Here is an 18,018-nt window from a genome sequence, read left to right as displayed (position 1 = left end):
AATCACCCGACCTCAACCAAATTGAGATGGTTTGGGATGATTTGGACCGCAGAGTGAAGAAAAAGCAGCCAACAAGTGGGAACTCCTTCAATCCTGTTGGAAAAGCATTCCAGGTGATATTGGTTGAGAGAATACCAAGAGTGTGCAAAGCTGTCATCAAGGCAAAGGGTGGCTACTTTGAAAAATATAAAATATATTTTGATTTGTTTAAATTTTTTGATAACTCATATGGAATCATGTAGTTATTTCATATTTCACTATTATTCTACAATGTAGAAAATAATACAAAAATAAATAATAAATAGGCCATAGTGGCAAAATAATTACAATTTAGCAATTAAACACTGGAGTGATAGATGTGCAGAAGATGATTGTGCAAGTAGAGTTACTGGGGTGCAAAGGAGCAAAACAATAAATAACAATATGGGGCTGAGGTAGTTGGGTTGGCTATTTACAGATGGGCTATGTACAGGTGCAATGATGTGTAAGCTGCTCTGATAGCTGATGCTTTCAGTTAGTGAGGGAGATATGTGTCTCCAGCTTCAGTGATTTTTGCTATTTGTTTCTGTTATTGCAGCAGAGAACTGGAAGGAAAGGCGGCCAAAGGAGGAATTGGGAGTGACCAGTGAAATATACCTGTTGGAACGCGTGCTACAGGTGGGAGCTGCTATGGTGACCAGTAAGCTGAGATAAGGCGGGACTTTACCTAGCAAATACTTGGAGATGACCTGGAGCCAGTGGGTTTGGTGGTGAATATGAAGCGATGGCCAGCCAACAAGAGCATACAGGTCGCAGTGGTGGGTAGTATATGGGGCTTTGTTGACAAAACGGATGGCACTGTGATAGACTGCATCCAATTTGCTGAGTAGAGTGTTGGAGGCTATTTTGTAAATGACACCGCCAAAGTTAAAGATCGGTAGGATAGTCAGTTTTATGAGGGTATGTTTGGCAGCATGAGTGAAGGATGCTTTGTTGCGAAATAGGAAGCCGATTCTAGATTACATTTTGGATTGGAGATGCTTAATGTGTGTCTGGAAGGAGAGTTTACAGTCTAACCAGACACCTAGAATATGTGGACAACTACAAATACCTAGTCAGAACCGTCCAGCGTAGTGATGCTGGACGGGTGGGCAGCGATCGGTTGAAGAGCATGCATTTAGTTTTACTTGCATTTAAGAGCAGTTGGAGGCCATGGAAGGAGTGTTGTATGGCATTGAAGCTCGTCTGGAGGTTAGTTAACACAGTGTCCAAAGAAGGGCCAGAAGAATACAGAATGGTGTCGTCTGCGTAGAGGTGGATCAGAGAATCACCAGCAGCAATAGCAACATCATTGATGTATACAGAGAAAAGAGTCAGCCCGAGAATTGAACCCTGTGGCACCACCATAGACTGCCAGGGGTCCGGACAACAGGTCCTCCGATTTGACACACTGAACTCTGTCTTAGAAGTAGTTGGTGAACCAGGCAAGGTAGTCATTTGAGAAACCAAGGCTGTTGAGTCTGCCGATAAGAATGCGGTGATTGACAGAGTCGAAAGCCTTGACCAGGTCGATGAATACAGCTGCACAGTAATGTCTTTTATCGATGGCGGTTATGATATCGTTTAGGACCTTGAGCGTGGCTGAGGTGCTCCCATGACCAGCTCGGAAACCAGATTGCATAGCGGAGAAGGTACAGTGGGATTCGAAATTGTTTGTGATCTGTTTGTTAACTTGGCTTTCGAAGACCTTAGAAAGGCAGGGTAGGATTGTCATGTTTTGTCTTAGATTGTCTTGTCATTTTGCTTTTCCTTCTGTTCGTTTTCCCCCTGCTGGTCTTTTTAGGTTCGTTCCCCTTTTTCTCTCTCCCTTCCTCTCTCTCTTCTCTCTATCGTTCCGTTCCTGCTCCCAGCTGTTCCTATTCCCCTAATCAATCATTTAGTCTTCCCACACCTGTTCCTTATCTTTTTCCCTGATTAGAGTCCCTATTTCTCCCCTTGTTTTCCGTTCCTGCCCTGTCGGATCCTTGTCTATTGTTCACCGTGCTGTGTCTGTGTATCGCCCTGTCGTGTCGTGTTTCCCTCAGATGCTGCGTGGTGCTACGTTCAAGTGCCTTCCCGAGGCAACCTGCAGTTCAAGATCGAGTCTCCAGTCTGTTCTCGTCATTACGAGTGGAAATTGTGCTTTATGATTGTATTTTTACTTTACTGGATTAAAGACTCTGTTTTCGCCAAGTCGCTTTTGGGTCCTCATTCACCTGCATAACAGAAGGATCCGACCAAGAATGGACCCAGCGACTATGGATTCTCTCTACTCTACTCTCGAGTTCCAGGGAGCGATGCTCGGCAGACACGAGCAGGAATTGTCTGCTGCTCGGCATGCCGTTGAAACCCTGGCCGCTCAGGTCTCCGACCTCTCAGGACAGTATCAGAGTCTTCGTCTCGTGTCACCAGCTACTTCCGGTTCTTCCGAGCCTCCGGAACCTAGGGTTAATAACCCACCATGTTATTCTGGGCAGCCCACTGAGTGCCGCTCCTTTCTCACCCAGTGTGATATAGTGTTCTCTCTCCAACCCAACACATACTCAAGAGAGAGCTCGGATTGCCTACGTCATATCACTCCTTACTGGTCGGGCTCGGCAGTGGGGCACAGCTATCTGGGAGGCAAGCGCTGAGTGTACTAACAATTATCTGAACTTTAAAGAGGAGATGATAAGGGTTTTTGATCGCTCAGTTTTTGGGAAAGAAGCTTCCTGGTCCCTGTCTTCCCTATGTCAAGGTAATCGATCCATAACGGATTACTCTATAGAGTTTCGCACTCTTGCTGCCTCCAGTAACTGGAACGAGCAGGCGTTGCTCGCTCGTTTTCTGGAGGGACTCCACGCTAAGGTTAAGGATGAGATTCTCTCTCGGGAGGTTCCATCCAGCGTGGATTCTTTGATTGAACTCGCTATTCGCATTGAACGACGGGTAGATCTTCGTCACCGAGCTCATAGAAGAGAGCTCGCGTTAACTGTGTCTCCCCTCTCTCCGACACTACCGTCTTTCCCCACTGACTCAGGTGTTGAGCCCATGCAGCTGGGGGGTATTCGCATCTCGACTGAGAGGGAACGGAGAATCACCAACCGCCTCTGTCTCTATTGCGGTTCCGCTGGTCATTTTGTCATTTCATGTCCAGTTAAAGGCCAGAGCTCATCAGTAAGCGGAGGGCGACTGATAAGCGCTACTAGACGGTCCTCTCCGTCAAGTACATGTACTACCTTACCGGTCCATCTACGCTGGACCGGATCGGCAGCTTCCTGCAGTGCATTAATAGACTCTGGGGCAGAGGGCTGTTTTATGGACGAAGCCTGGGCGCGGGAACATGACATTCCTCTCAGACAGTTAGGGGAGTCCACGGTCATGTTTGCCTTGGATGGTAGTCCTCTCCCCAGTATATTATATGAAACACTACCTTTAACCCTCACTGTATCTGGTAACCATAGTGAGACCATTTCTTTTTTAATTTTTTGTTCACCTTTTACACCTGTTGTTTTGGGTCATCCCTGGCTAGTGTGTCATAATCCTTCTTTTGATTGGTCTAGTAATTCTATCCTTTCCTGGAACGTTTCTTGTCATGTGCGTGTTTAATGTCTGCTATTTCTCCTGTTTGTTCTGTCCCCTCTTCTCAGGAGGAACCTGGTGATTTGACAGGAGTGCCGGAGGAATATCATGGTCTGCGCACGGTCTTCAGTCGGTCCAGAACCAACTCCCTTCCTCCTCACCGGTCGTATGATTGTTGTCCTGTTCTCTTCAAGAAGCGTTTTGCATCCGCTCCTATCCTTGTTGCACCTGACGTCACTAAACCGTTTATTGTTGAGGTTGACGCGTCGGGGTGGGCGTGGGAGCCATTCTGTCCCAGCGCTCCGATACTGACGATGGGGTCCACCCTTGTGCGTATTTTTCTCATCGCCTGTCACCGTCGGAACGTAACTATGATGTGGCTAACCGCGAACTGCTCGCCATCCGTTTAGCCCTAGGCAAATGGCGACAGTGGTTGGAGGGGGCGACCGTTCCTTTTGTCGTTTGGACTGACCAAAAGAACCTTGAGTACATCCGTTCTGCCAAACGACTGAATGCGCGTCATGCTCGTTGGGCGTTGTTTTTCGCTCGTTTCGAATTTGTTATTTCTTATTGCCCGGGTACTAAGAACACCAAGCCTCATGCTTTATCCCGTCTCTTTAGTTCTTCTGTGGCTTCTACCGATCCCGAGGGGATCCTTCCTGTTGGGCGTGTTGTCGGGTTGACTGTCTGGGGAATTGAGAGACAGGTTAAGCAAGCACTCACGCACACTGCGTCGCCGCGCGCTTGCCCTAGTAACCTTCTTTTCGTTCCTGTTTCTACTCGTCTGGCTGTTCTTCAGTGGGCTCACTCTGCCAAGTTAGCTGGCCATCCCGGCGTTCGGGGTACGCTTGCTTCTATTCGCCAGCGGTTTTGGTGGCCTACTCAGGAGCGTGACACGCGCCGTTTCGTGGCTGCGTGTTCAGACTGCGCGCAGAAGAAGTCTGGTAATTTTTTTCTGCTTCTGCTCCTGGTCTTGCTGGGTCTCAGTCTGTTCCCTGCCATCGCATCTCTCCTGTTCTTGTTCCTGCCCTTGCTGTGTCTCAGTCTGTCCCTAGTTGTTACTCTCCTGGCCTGTTTGGTCCTGTTTGCTCTAAAGCTTTCAGTTCTCTACCAGTGTCTCATTTTTTTTTTTTAGAGTAGTACCCTAGTTTCCCTTTTTATCGTTTTTCGTTACGGTCCTGAGGAGAGGAGTTGGGTTCTTTCTCGGGACGTGCTGGACCGTTTGTGATCTATGATTTCCTCCGTTGCCGCCAGTGTTCCTCCTCGAGAGCGCCAGGAGGCGCTCGGTGAGTGGGGGGGTACTGTCATGTTTTGTCTTAGATTGTCTTGTCATTTTGCTTTTCCTTCTGTTCGTTTTCCCCCTGCTGGTCTTTTTAGGTTCGTTCCCCTTTTTCTCTCTCCCTTCCTCTCTCTCTTCTCTCTATCGTCCCGTTCCTGCTCCCAGCTGTTCCTATTCCCCTAATCAATCATTTAGTCTTCCCACACCTGTTCCTTATCTTTTTCCCTGATTAGAGTCCCTATTTCTCCCCTTGTTTTCCGTTCCTGCCCTGTCGGATCCTTGTCTATTGTTCACCGTGCTGTGTCTGTGTATCGCCCTGTCGTGTCGTGTTTCCCTCAGATGCTGCGTGGTGAGCAGGTGTCTGAGTCTGCTACGTTCAAGTGCCTTCCCGAGGCAACCTGCAGTTCAAGATCGAGTCTCCAGTCTGTTCTCGTCATTACGAGTGGAAATTGTGCTTTATGATTGTATTTTTACTTTACTGGATTAAAGACTCTGTTTTCGCCAAGTCGCTTTTGGGTCCTCATTCACCTGCATAACAAGGATAGATATAAGTCTGTAACAATTTGGGTCAAGAGTGTCTCCCCCACTTGAAGAGGGGGATGACCGTGGCAGCTTTCCAATCTTTGAGGTTCTCAGACAACAAAAAAAAGAGGTTGAACAGGCTTGTAATAAGGGTTGCAACAATTGCGGTGGACAATTTGTTCAGGACCCCAGACTGGGGCGAAGGTTCACCTTCCAACAGGACAACGACCCTAAGCACCCAGCCAAGACAACGCAGGAAAGGCTTCAGGAGAAGTCTCTGAATGTCCTTGAGTGGCTCAGCCAGAGCCCGGACTTGAACCCAATCGAACATCTCTGGAGAGACCTGAAAATAGCTGTGCAGCGTTGCTCCCCATCCAACCTGACAGAGCTTGAGAGGATCCCCAAATACACGACACCCAAAGTGACTTAACGTACAAGCTTGTAGCGTCATACCCAATAAGACTCAAAGGTACTTCAACTACTAAGTACTGAGTAAAGGGTCTGAATACTTATGTAAATGTGATATTTCAGTTAATGTTTAATACTTTTCCCAAAATTTCTAAAATCCTGTTTTTTCCTTGTCATTATTGGGTATTGTGTGTAGATTGATGAGGAATATATATATATATATATATATATATATATATATATATATATAAAAATAAGGCTGTAACGTAACAAAATGTGGAAAAAGTCAAGGCGTCTGAATACTTTCAGAATATACTGTACATTCTTACACAGCTCGACCGTAAATTACTTTGGCAAAATCCTAACTACTACAGTATGATGCATTTATAGTAGTCGCTCTTCATATTCAGCCATCTCTATTCTGATTATCTTCTCGTTGTATTTGGTTGTTGTTTCAGGATCAAAGGCTGGTGGGTTTTCCACCATTACGTCTCAGCCTTTCTGTCTGGAGTAATGCTGATTGTTTGCCAATAGTTGATCACACACCAACCAAACTGTAGGTTTTTTCATAGTTAGTTCCAGTTTTAAGCAAGGGTATAGATGGCAAACAATTGAATCCAGTTTTCACTTTTTTTCTAATTCTATTCCTTGTCAATTTCATTGTGCTACAAGGGATCAAATGGTCCCCTATGGTGTTAGCAAACCATAACACTGAGCTCTGTTGCAACTCGTGAAAGTTGCATTGCATTAATAATACATTTTATTTTGAGTTAACCTTTTACTGCAGTGGACTAAATCAGTGTAACACAGAGTTTCTTGGTAGACTTAAACAAATCTACTTTGAAACAAATGTGTACACCTCACACACATGGTTATGGGCTTAAAGAAAGATGACAGAAATAGAATTGAAATGTAGTCAATTTTAAGTTTGCATTCCAACTTGACACTTTATATACATCACAGAAGACTTCACAAAACCATTTGACATAAACACCGGATTTTCAGTTTTTTATTTCATTTAAATATTGTTTATTAATTATGAAATATAATAGCATTCCACCCATGATGCCACTAGAGGACTATTTGGTAATTTGACTGTAGGAAAGGGTTATTATAACTATTCGCTATTCACGACACACAAAGTCACTTAACGTACATACACATCAAAATCAGCAGGATATAAAGTAATAAAATCACATATTAAATAAGTAAATATATAAAAGGTGCACTAAACATAAGGGCAGACTAACCATGAAGAACACTAAACATGATGACAGACTAACCAGGGAAGTGAACTAGACAGAGGATGAAAGCTAAGACAACAGGGAATCTGGGTAAGTCTGTGTGGATTTGAATATTTGTATGGATTTTGAGGTTCCGACATGGAGAGGGAGGGAGTTCCAGAGTTAGGGAGCTGCAGTTCTAAAAAGTCTGGTCTCCCATGGAGCAGAGACTGGTGTTAGAGATGGTGAGGAAGCCAGTGTCGAAGAGCATAGTGAACAGGTGGGAGTGTAGGGATGCAGGAGGTCAGTAAGATATGTGGGCTCCAGTCCATTGAGTGCTTTGTAGGTGACCATGAGCAATTTGAAGATGAGCCTGTATTGAACTGTGAAGTTAAAAAGTTTACCATATACAATATGTCATGTTTTGTCATAGATTGTCATGTCTTGTCCTTGTGCTTCCTCTTCTATTCGTTTCCCCCTGCTGGTCTTATTAGGTTCTTTCCCTCTTTCTATCCCTCTCTCTCCCCCTCCCTCTCTCTCTCTCTCTCTCTCTCTCTCTCGTTCCGTTCCTGCTCCCAGCTGTTCCTCATTCTCCTAACTACCTCATTTACTCTTTCACACCTGTTCCCTATTTTGCCCTCTGATTAAGTCCCTATTTCTCTCTCTGTTTTTGCTTCTGTCCTTGTCGGATCCTTGTTTGCTGTTCTGTGTCCTTGTTCCGTCTTGTCGTGTTTTTGCCTTCTTCAGATGCTGCATGTGAGCAGGTGTCTATATTCAGCTACGGCCTGCGCCTTCCCGAAGCGACCTGCAGTCTGTGGTCGCATCTCCAGTTGTTCCCCTCTACTGACTAGAGGGTTTCAGTTTTCCTGTTTTGTCTTTACCTGTGATAGTATCCAGGATTATCGTTTTTGTTAAAGACTGGAATAAACTCTGTTTTCTGTTAAGTCGCTTTTGGGTCCTCATTCACCTGCATAACAGAAGGATCCGACCAAGAATGGACCCAGCGACTACGGATTCTCGCAACTCAGCCGTCGAGATCCAGGGAGCGATGCTCGGCAGACACGAGCAGGAATTGTCTGCTGCTCGTCATGCCGTTGAGACCCTGGCCGCTCAGGTCTCCGACCTCTCAGGACAGTTTCAGAGTCTCCGTCTCGAGCCACCAGCTACTTCCTGGTCTTCCGAGTCTCCGGAACCTAGGGTTAATAACCCACCATGTTACTCTGGGCAGCCCACTGAGTGCCGCTCCTTTCTCACCCAGTGTGATATTGTGTTCTCTCTCCAGCCCAACACATACTCAAGAGAGAGAGCTCGGATCGCCTACGTCATATCACTCCTTACGGGACGGGCTCGGGAGTGGGGCACAGCTATCTGGGAGGCAAGGGCTGAGTGTACTAACGAGTATCAGAACTTTAAAGAGGAGATGATACGGGTTTTTGATCGTTCAGTTTTTGGGAGGGAGGCTTCCAGGGCCCTGGCTTCCCTATGTCAAGGTGATCGATCCATAACGGATTACTCTATAGAGTTTCGCACTCTTGCTGCCTCCAGTGACTGGAACGAGCCGGCGTTGCTCGCTCGTTTTCTGGAGGGACTCCACGCTGAGGTTAAGGATGAGATTCTCTCCCGGGAGGTTCCTTCCAGCGTGGATTCTTTGATTGCACTCGCCATCCGCATAGAACGACGGGTAGATCTCGTCACCGAGCTCGTGGAAGAGAGCTCGCGTTAACGGTGTTCCCCCTCTCCGCATCTCAACCATCTCCTCCCACTGGCTCAGAGATTGAGCCCATGCAGCTGGGAGGTATTCGCATCTCGACTAAGGAGAGGGAACGGAGAATCACCAACCGCCTTTGCTTCTATTGCGGTTCTGCTGGACATTTTGTCATTTCATGTCCAGTAAAAGGCCAGAGCTCATCAGTAAGCGGAGGGCTACTGGTGAGCGCTACTACTCAGGTCTCTCCATCAAGATCCTGTACTACCTTGTCGGTCCATCTACGCTGGACCGGTTCGGCAGCTTCCTGCAGTGCCTTGATAGACTCTGGGGCTGAGGGTTGTTTTATGGACGAAGCATGGGCTCGGAAACATGACATTCCTCTCAGACAGTTAGGGGAGCCCACGCCCATGTTCACCTTAGATGGTAGTCTTCTCCCCAGTATCATATGTGAGACACTACCTTTAACCCTCACAGTATCTGGTAACCACAGTGAGACCATTTCCTTTTTGATTTTTCGTTCACCTTTTACACCTGTTGTTTTGGGTAATCCCTGGCTAGTATGTCATAATCCTTCTATTAATTGGTCTAGTAATTCTATCGTATCCTGGAACGTTTCTTGTCATGTGAAGTGTTTAATGTCTGCTATCCCTCCTGTTTCTTCTGTCCCCTCTTCTCAGGAGGAACCTGGTGATTTGACAGGAGTGCCGGAGGAATATCATGATCTGCGCACGGTCTTCAGTCGGTCCAGAGCCAACTCCCTTCCTCCTCACCGGTCGTATGATTGTTGTATTGATCTCCTTCCGGGGACCACTCCCCCTCGGGGTAGACTATACTCTCTGTCGGCTCCCGAACGTAAGGCTCTCGAAGATTATCTGTCTGTTTCTCTCGACGCCGGTACCGTTGTGCCTTCTTCCTCTCCCGCCGGAGCGGGGTTTTTTTTTGTTAAGAAGAAGGACGGTACCCTGCGCCCCTGCGTGGATTATCGAGGGCTGAATGACATAACGGTTAAGAATCGTTATCCGCTTCTCCTTATGTCGTCAGCCTTCGAGATTCTGCAGGGAGCCAGGTTCTTTACTAAGTTGGACCTTCGTAACGCTTACCATCTCGTGCGCATCAGAGAGGGGGACGAGTGGAAAACGGTGTTTAACACTCCGTTAGGGCATTTTGAATACCGGGTTCTGCCGTTCGGTCTCGCTAATGCTCCAGCTGTCTTTCAGGCATTAGTTAATGATGTACTGAGAGACATGCTGAACATCTTTGTTTTCGTTTACCTTGACGATATCCTGATTTTTTTCACCGTCACTCGAGATTCATGTTCAGCACGTTCGACGTGTACTCCAGCGCCTTTTAGAGAATTGTCTCTATGTGAAGGCTGAGAAGTGCGCCTTTCATGTCTCCTCTGTCACATTTCTCGGTTCTGTTATTTCCGCTGAAGGCATTCAGATGGATCCCGCTAAGGTCCAGGCTGTCAGCGATTGGCCCGTCCCTAAGTCACGTGTCGAGTTGCAGCGCTTTCTCGGTTTCGCAAATTTCTATCGGCGTTTCATTCGTAATTTCGTTCAAGTGGCAGCCCCTCTCACAGCCCTTACTTCTGTCAAGACGTGCTTTAAGTGGTCCGGTTCCGCCCAGGGAGCTTTTGATCTCCTCAAGAAGCGTTTTACATCCGCTCCTATCCTTGTTACTCCTGATGTCACTAAACAATTCATTGTCGAGGTAGACGCTTCAGAGGTGGGCGTGGGAGCCATTCTGTCCCAGCGCTTCCATTCTGACGATAAGGTCCATCCTTGCGCGTATTTTTCTCATCGCCTGTCGCCATCGGAACGCAACTATGATGTGGTTAACTGCGAACTGCTCGCCATCCGCTTAGCCCTAGGCGAATGGCGACAGTGGTTGGAGGGGGCGACCGTTCCTTTTGTCGTGTGGACTGACCATAAGAACCTTGAGTACATCCGTTCTGCCAAACGACTCAATGCACGTCAAGCTCGTTGGGCGTTGTTTTTTGCTCATTTCGAGTTCGTTATTTCTTATCGCCCGGGAAATAAGAACACCAAGCCTGATGCCTTATCCCGTCTCTTCAGTTCTTCTGTAGCTTCTACCGACCCCGAGGGGATTCTCCCTGAAGGGCGTGTTGTCGGGTTGACTGTCTGGGGAATTGAGAGACAGGTAAAGCAAGCACTCACTCACACTGCGTCGCCGCGCGCTTGTCCTAGTAACCTTCTTTTCGTTCCTGTCTCTACTCGTCTGGCTGTTCTTCAGTGGGCTCACTCTGCCAAGTTAGCTGGCCACCCCGGCGTTCGGGGTACGCTTGCTTCTATTCGCCAGCGGTTTTGGTGGCCTACTCAGGAGCGTGACACGCGCCGTTTCGTGGCTGCTTGTTCGGACTGCGCGCAGACTAAGTCAGGTAACTCTCCTCCTGCCGGTCGTCTCAGACCGCTTCCCATTCCTTCTCGACCATGGTCTCACATCGCCTTAGACTTTATTACCGGTCTGCCTTCGTCTGCGGGGAAGACTGTGATTCTTACGGTTGTCGATAGGTTCTCTAAGGCGGCTCATTTTATTCCCCTCGCTAAGCTTCCTTCCGCTAAGGAGACGGAACAAATCATCATCGAGAATGTGTTCAGAATTCATGGCCTCCCGTTAGACGCCATTTCGGACAGAGGTCCGCAATTCACGTCACAGTTTTGGAGGGAGTTCTGTCGTTTGATTGGTGCTTCCGTCAGTCTCTCTTCCGGTTTTCATCCCCAGTCTAACGGTCAAGCAGAACGGGCCAATCAGACGATTGGTCGCATATTACGCAGCCTTTCTTTTCGAAACCCTGCGTCTTGGGCAGAACAGCTCCCCTGGGCAGAATACGGTCACAACTCGCTTCCTTCGTCTGCTACCGGGCTATCTCCTTTTCAGAGTAGTCTTGGGTACCAGCCTCCTCTGTTCTCGTCCCAGCTCACCGAGTCCAGCGTTCCCTCCGCTCAGGCTTTTGTCCAACGTTGTGAGCGCACCTGGAGGAGGGTCAGGTCTGCACTTTGCCGTTACAGGGCGCAGACTGTGAGAACCGCCAATAAACGTAGGATTAAGAGTCCTAGGTATTGTCGCGGTCAGAGAGTGTGGCTTTCCACTCGTAAGCTTCCCCTTACGACAGCTTCTCGCAAGTTGACTCCGCGGTTCATTGGTCCGTTCCGTGTTTCTCAGGTCGTCAATCCTGTCGCAGTGCGACTGCTTCTTCCGCGACATCTTCGTCGCGTCCACCCTGTCTTCTATGTCTCCTGTGTCAAGCCTTTTCTTCGCGCCCCCGTTCGTCTCCCCCCGTCCTTGTTGAGGGCGCACCTATTTACAGGGTACGGAAGATCATGGACATGCGTTCTCGGGGACGTGGTCACCAGTACTTAGTGGATTGGGAGGGTTACGGTCCTGAGGATAGGAGTTGGGTTCCATCTCGGGACGTGCTGGACCGTTCGTTGATTGATGATTTCCTCCGTTGCTGCCAGGGTTCCTCCTCGAGTGCGCCAGGAGGCGCTCGGTGAGTGGGGGGGTACTGTCATGTTTTGTCATAGATTGTCATGTCTTGTCCTTGTGCTTCCTCTTCTATTCGTTTCCCCCTGCTGGTCTTATTAGGTTCTTTCCCTCTTTCTATCCCTCTCTCTCCCCCTCTCTCTCTCTCTCTCTCTATCGTTCCTGCTCCCAGCTGTTCCTCATTCTCCTAACTACCTCATTTACTCTTTCACACCTGTTCCCTATTTTGCCCTCTGATTAAGTCCCTATTTCTCTCTCTGTTTTCGCTTCTGTCCTTGTCGGATCCTTGTTTGCTGTTCTGTGTCCTTGTTCCGTCCTGTCGTGTTTTTGCCTTCTTCAGATGCTGCGTGTGAGCAGGTGTCTATATTCAGCTACGGCCTGCGCCTTCCCGAAGCGACCTGCAGTCTGTGGTCGCATCTCCAGTTGTTCCCCTCTACTGACTAGAGGGTTTCAGTTTTCCTGTTTTGTCTTTACCTGTGATAGTATCCAGGATTAGCGTTTTTGTTAAAGACTGGAATAAACTCTGTTTTCTGTTAAGTCGCTTTTGGGTCCTCATTCACCTGCATAACACAATATAGTACACTGTATTCAACAGTCATTATCTGATGTCTGGTAGGCTTGATAGATACCTGTACCAGAGTTTCAGGAACCAATTCCTCGCCTTTTCTTTATATCAAAGTAAGCTTTCAAAACAAGTCTTAAAACACAAGGAATAGATTAGCGTTACAATTACAGCAAGTAATTGTCGAGTTTACATTTTTTAAAACCAAGTCTCTGTATGTGCGTGCGTGTGTATTTTCTGGCAACACAGACATAGTTGACTGTATGCAGTACTACTATCAGAGCGGCTGTCTGTACAGACTAAGAACCCTTGGAGAAAGACACAATGTACCGGACTGTGGGTGAGACAGTCTAATAATGACGCGCCTTGTTATAGTTACATAGAGATACAGTGCCTTGCGAAAGTATTCGGCCCCCTTGAACTTTGCAACCTTTTGCCACATTTCAGGCTTCAAACATAAAGATATAAAACTGTATTTGTTTGTGAAAAATCAACAACAAGTGAGACACAATCATGAAGTGGAACGACATTTATTGGATATTTCAAACTTTTTTAACAAATCAAAAACTGAAAAATTGGGCGTGCAAAATTATTCAGCCCCCTTAAGTTAATACTTTGTAGCGCCACCTTTTGCTGCGATTACAGCTGTAAGTCGCTTGGGGTATGTCTCTATCAGTTTTGCACATCGAGAGACTGAATTTTTTTCCCATTCCTCCTTACATTTATTTACATCTACTCTGTGCCCATCTATCCATTAGAAGGATCTCAGTCCTGGATGTGGCGAGGGCTGACATTTCTTCCCTTCCTGTTTTTTGCTCATGTGAGTATGGGATCTGGCTGTGGGATTCCACTCGCTGTGAGATTAGTTGAGCTGGAGTTAGTTTGCTTTGTCACGTATATAATAGTGAGTCACACTGAGGCTTCTTTGTTGTTGCACAGGGATTGCATAATAAATCACACACGCAGTGTCTTTGGGAAAGTATTCAGACCCCTTGACTTTTTTTCACATTTTATGTTACATCCTTATTCTAAAATGGATTAAATAATCTACACATTAAACCCTATAATGACAAAGCGAAAACAAGTTTTAGAAATGTATTAAATCTAAAAAAAAACATACCTTATTTACAGTATTCAGACCCTTTGTTATGAGACTTGAAATTGAGCTCAGGTGCATCCCGTTTCCATTGATCATCCTTCAGATGTTTCTATAACTTGATTGGAGTCCATCTGTGGTCAATTCAATTGATTGGACATGTAAAAATATATATTTTTTCAATTATCAGAAATCTCCATGCATACAAGGTCCCAGAGTTGACAATGCGTGTCAGAGCAAAAACCAAGCCATGAGGTCGAAGGAATTGTCCATAGAGCTCGGAGACAGGATTGTGTCATGGCATAGATCTGGGGAAGGATACCAAAAAATGTCTGCAGCATTGAAGGTCCCCAAGAACCACCAAGACTCTCCCTAGAGCTGGCCCCCCGGCCAAACTGAGCAATCGGGGGAGAAGGGCCTTGGTCAGGGAGGTGACTGAGAACTCGATGGTCACTCTGACAGACCTCTAGAGTTCCTTTGTGGAGATGGGAGAACCTTCCAGAAGGACAACCATCTCTGCAGTACTCCACCAATAAGGCCTTTATGGTAGAGTGACCAGACGGAAGCAACTTCTCAGTAAAAGTCTCAGTAAAAGACCTTGGAGTTTGTGGAAAGTCACCGAAAGACTCTCAGACCATGAGAAACAAGATTCTCTGGTCTGATGAAACCAAGATTGAACTATTGAATGACCTGAAAATAGCTGTGCAGCGACACTCCCCATCCAATCTGACAGCGCTTGAGAGGATCTGCAGAGAAGAATGGGATAATCTCCCCAAATACAGGTGTGCCAAGCTTGTAGCGTTATACCCAAGAGAACTGAAGTCTGTAATCGCTGCCAAAAGTGCTTCAAATAAGTACTGAGTAAAGGGTCTGAATACTTATGTAAATGTGATCTTTTTTATTTTTTGTAAAAGAGCAAAAATGTCTGAAATCCAGTTTTTGATTTGTCATAATGTGAAGATTGAGGGGAAAATTGTAATGAATTTTAGAATAAGGCTGTAACCTACCAAATATGTGGAAAAAGTCAAGGTGTCTGAATAGTTTCCGAAGGCACTATATATGTATATGATGGGATGTATAGACACTATGGATAGTATATGAAAAGAAAAGGTGTGTACAGCAGTAGTTATATAAGATGAGCCTTGACTAGAATACAGTATATACATTTGAAGGGGGTAAGTATGTAAACAATATTAAAGTGACCAGTGTTCACCCCCCACATGTTAAAACACGTTTGGCAGTGATTACAGCTGTGACTCTTTTGGGGTAAGTCTCTAAGAGCTTTGCACACATTGATTGGATTGTACAATATTTGCCCATTATTCCTTAAATTCTTAATGCTCTGTCAAGTAGGTTGTTGATCATTGCTAGAAAGTCATTACCAAGTCTTGCCATAGATTATCAAGCCGATATTTAAGTCACAACCAACTATGCCACTCAAGAACATTCAATGTTTTCTTGATAAGCAACTTCAAATTCCTTATATTAAGCAAACCAGACAACACCATTTTATTTATTATTTATAGAGAGCCAGGGGCACTCCAACACCTGGACATCTTTACAAATGAAGTATTTGTGTTCAGTCCGCCAGATCAGAGGTAGTATAGATGACCAGGAATTTTCTCTTGATAAGTGTGAATTTGACAACGTTCTTTTCCTGCTATGCATTCAAAATATAACGAGTACTTTTTGGGTGTCAGGGAAAATGGAAGGAGTAAAACATAAATTATTTTCATTTGGAATGTAGTGAGGTTAAAGTTTGTCAAAAATATAAATAGTAAAGTAAAAGAACAAATACCTAAAAAACTACTTAATTAGTACTTTAAAGTATTTTTCGTAAGTACTTTACACCACTGGGTTCAGGTCTGTGCTATACTACTATCTGTCCTTGGTACTATCACCAAACAAAATACACACTAATCTTTCAGTATGCGAGGATACCTTCAATATGACTGAAGGTAACTTGTTTCAGAGATGTGAAGACACTTTGTACTATTCGGTGGATACATAACCTTGACCCCTGGCCCACTGCACTGTGATCTGTGATTTATTATTACTGTTACAAAGTCATTGGGTAACGTCTTTATGGACTAGTCCATTTCTTAAAATGCAAAGTGAGATACTAAGAAAATCGTTTGGAATAAGTTAGACAATCATTGAATTGTTAGACAGAGAGAATGGGTAATTCTTTGAAGTCTTTCTGTACAAGTGACCTTGTCTACAGAGCCTGTCGTGACGTGTATGTCCACTCTTTGAGTAGGAAGTACTACACCCCTTGAGTGAACTGGTTTGGTTTAGTCACAGCATTGCGTGAAGTTTCTGCATTGTGTTGTGCTTTTTCTTGATTGTGAAGACTGGAAGGTAAGTAGCTAACTGAAAGTCTAGCTATGTTGAAATGTTTAATATCCTGAAGTGCCGTTTCTCTGGCAACACTGTCAATGTAATAAAGCTAATTTCATTCAAACTTAGCTAGCTCGACGACAAGGCTTGCTACATAACCTAGCCAACTGTCAAGGAATTGTTCTTTATATTATTTAACTAGGCAAGTCAGTTAAGAACAAATTCTTATTTTCAATGACTGCCTAGGAACAGTGGGTTAACTGCCTGTTCAGGGGCAGAACGACAGATTTGAACCTTGTCAGCTCGGGGATTTGAACATGCAACGTTGCGGATGCTAGTCCAACGCTCTAACCACTAGGCTACAGTGCCACCCCGGCTGTAAAAACTTAAGAAATTAAAGCAAACGTCAGCTTCTAGCTAAATGTTAATTTCTTAAGTCTGCTATTTAGTTTAAGCAAGTTGACTTACTGATATACCAAACCCTGTTTTTAATTAACAGCTTTGCCACTTGTCACTTTCTTTGGAGAGTCAGCTAACTTAGTAGTTGTATGCTTTGATTGCTAATGTCGTGGTCAAGCGCCATTCCAAGTTATATTGGTCGTTATCAATAAAACTGCGTGCCGTTTTTAAGGCATTGTCAACAGTAACAGGTTGTAATATCATCACTTGAAGAGCATAGTCAGAACGACAAATGTCCGATTATCCAAGTAACTGGATGCTTTTCATGATCAGTAAACATCAATTGATCACAACTTCAGATACTTGAGGATAGCCTGACGATATCTATCAATATTGGCCACCATAAATTTGATATGAGTGATATAAAATAAAAGTGAACTATACCTGTTGAGGTGGTTTAGGGTTGGTGTTCCCACACGGCCATATCTCCATGTTACAGTGCGTGGTTACGGAAGATAAAAGACCGTGCTAATTAGCTATCTAGCATGCTCTGAATACCTGTGTGTAACTGAAGAAGTCCACCAGAAACGTGTTTTCGTTGAAAAATACTGTCACTGTAACTGATTAAAGCCGGTTAAACCAGTGTATATTTTGCATTTGGGAAATTATTTTGATGTGATATGAAAGTAAAGGGCTTTATGTTTCTAGAACCGAATTGCAATTTGAGCATCGATTCACGTTTAGACGGAGTATTTGACTGTCAGAGCCAGTCTACCTCTGAAAATAACATATACAGTCCTTGGACCTTAGGGAGTAATGGTAAGTTCCGGTTAGCTAATCTGAACTAATATCCAGTCTCTTGTTATTAGTGTAATAATAAATGGAGACATTGTTTTATTAGGTATATTGCTTGATGGCTGTTTTAATTAGTCTATTTTGTCCAAAGTTAATAAATGAGCGATATGGTATCATGAACCTCGAGATAAGGAAAGAGGCATGATATGAACTCGTGTGACCTGTTGCACTCTGGCAGACGTGGACATTACATGTGAATTGCTAAACATTAATCAGCATAGGCTGTCAACAACAATAACCTTGCTCTTACAATTTAGCATTCATCTTTCATTATAAAGTTAGAAATCTCGACAGACCATTAGCCCAGAGCCCTGTTTAAAACTTATTATGGTATAGGGGACGCTTGCGTCCCACTTGGCCAAAAGCCAGGGGAAATGCAGCTCGGCAAATTCAAATAAAATGATATAAAAATCAAGCTTTCATTAAATCACATGTAAGATACTAAATTAAAGCTACACTCGTTGTGAATCCAGCCAACATCTAAGATTTAAAAAAGGCTTTTCAGCGAAAGTATAAGAAGCTAGTATCTGATGATAGCAC

The 18,018-nt window shown here is 45.1% G+C and overlaps 2 protein-coding genes across 2 annotated transcripts in view; one reads left to right on the top strand and one right to left on the bottom strand.

Annotated features, from left to right (window-relative positions):
• Positions 1 to 17,189, bottom strand: part of gdpd1 (glycerophosphodiester phosphodiesterase domain containing 1) — a 41,132-nt gene extending 23,943 nt beyond the window's left edge. The window contains exon 1 of the mRNA XM_046294951.1: positions 17,068 to 17,189. The gene's annotated coding sequence lies outside the window, so the exon portion shown is untranslated. The remainder of the gene's footprint in view (positions 1 to 17,067) is intronic.
• LOC123993126 (NADPH--cytochrome P450 reductase-like) overlaps positions 16,031 to 18,018 on the top strand; it is a 45,799-nt gene continuing 43,811 nt past the window's right edge. Inside the window, exon 1 of the mRNA XM_046294943.1 lies at positions 16,031 to 16,245. The gene's annotated coding sequence lies outside the window, so the exon portion shown is untranslated. The remainder of the gene's footprint in view (positions 16,246 to 18,018) is intronic.

Source organism: Oncorhynchus gorbuscha, linkage group LG13 (assembly GCF_021184085.1).
Source record: "Oncorhynchus gorbuscha isolate QuinsamMale2020 ecotype Even-year linkage group LG13, OgorEven_v1.0, whole genome shotgun sequence".
In the NCBI taxonomy this organism is placed as follows: domain Eukaryota; kingdom Metazoa; phylum Chordata; class Actinopteri; order Salmoniformes; family Salmonidae; genus Oncorhynchus; species Oncorhynchus gorbuscha.
The sequence above is the reverse complement of the archived record's forward strand: the minus strand, read 5'-3'. Positions and strand labels throughout refer to the sequence as shown.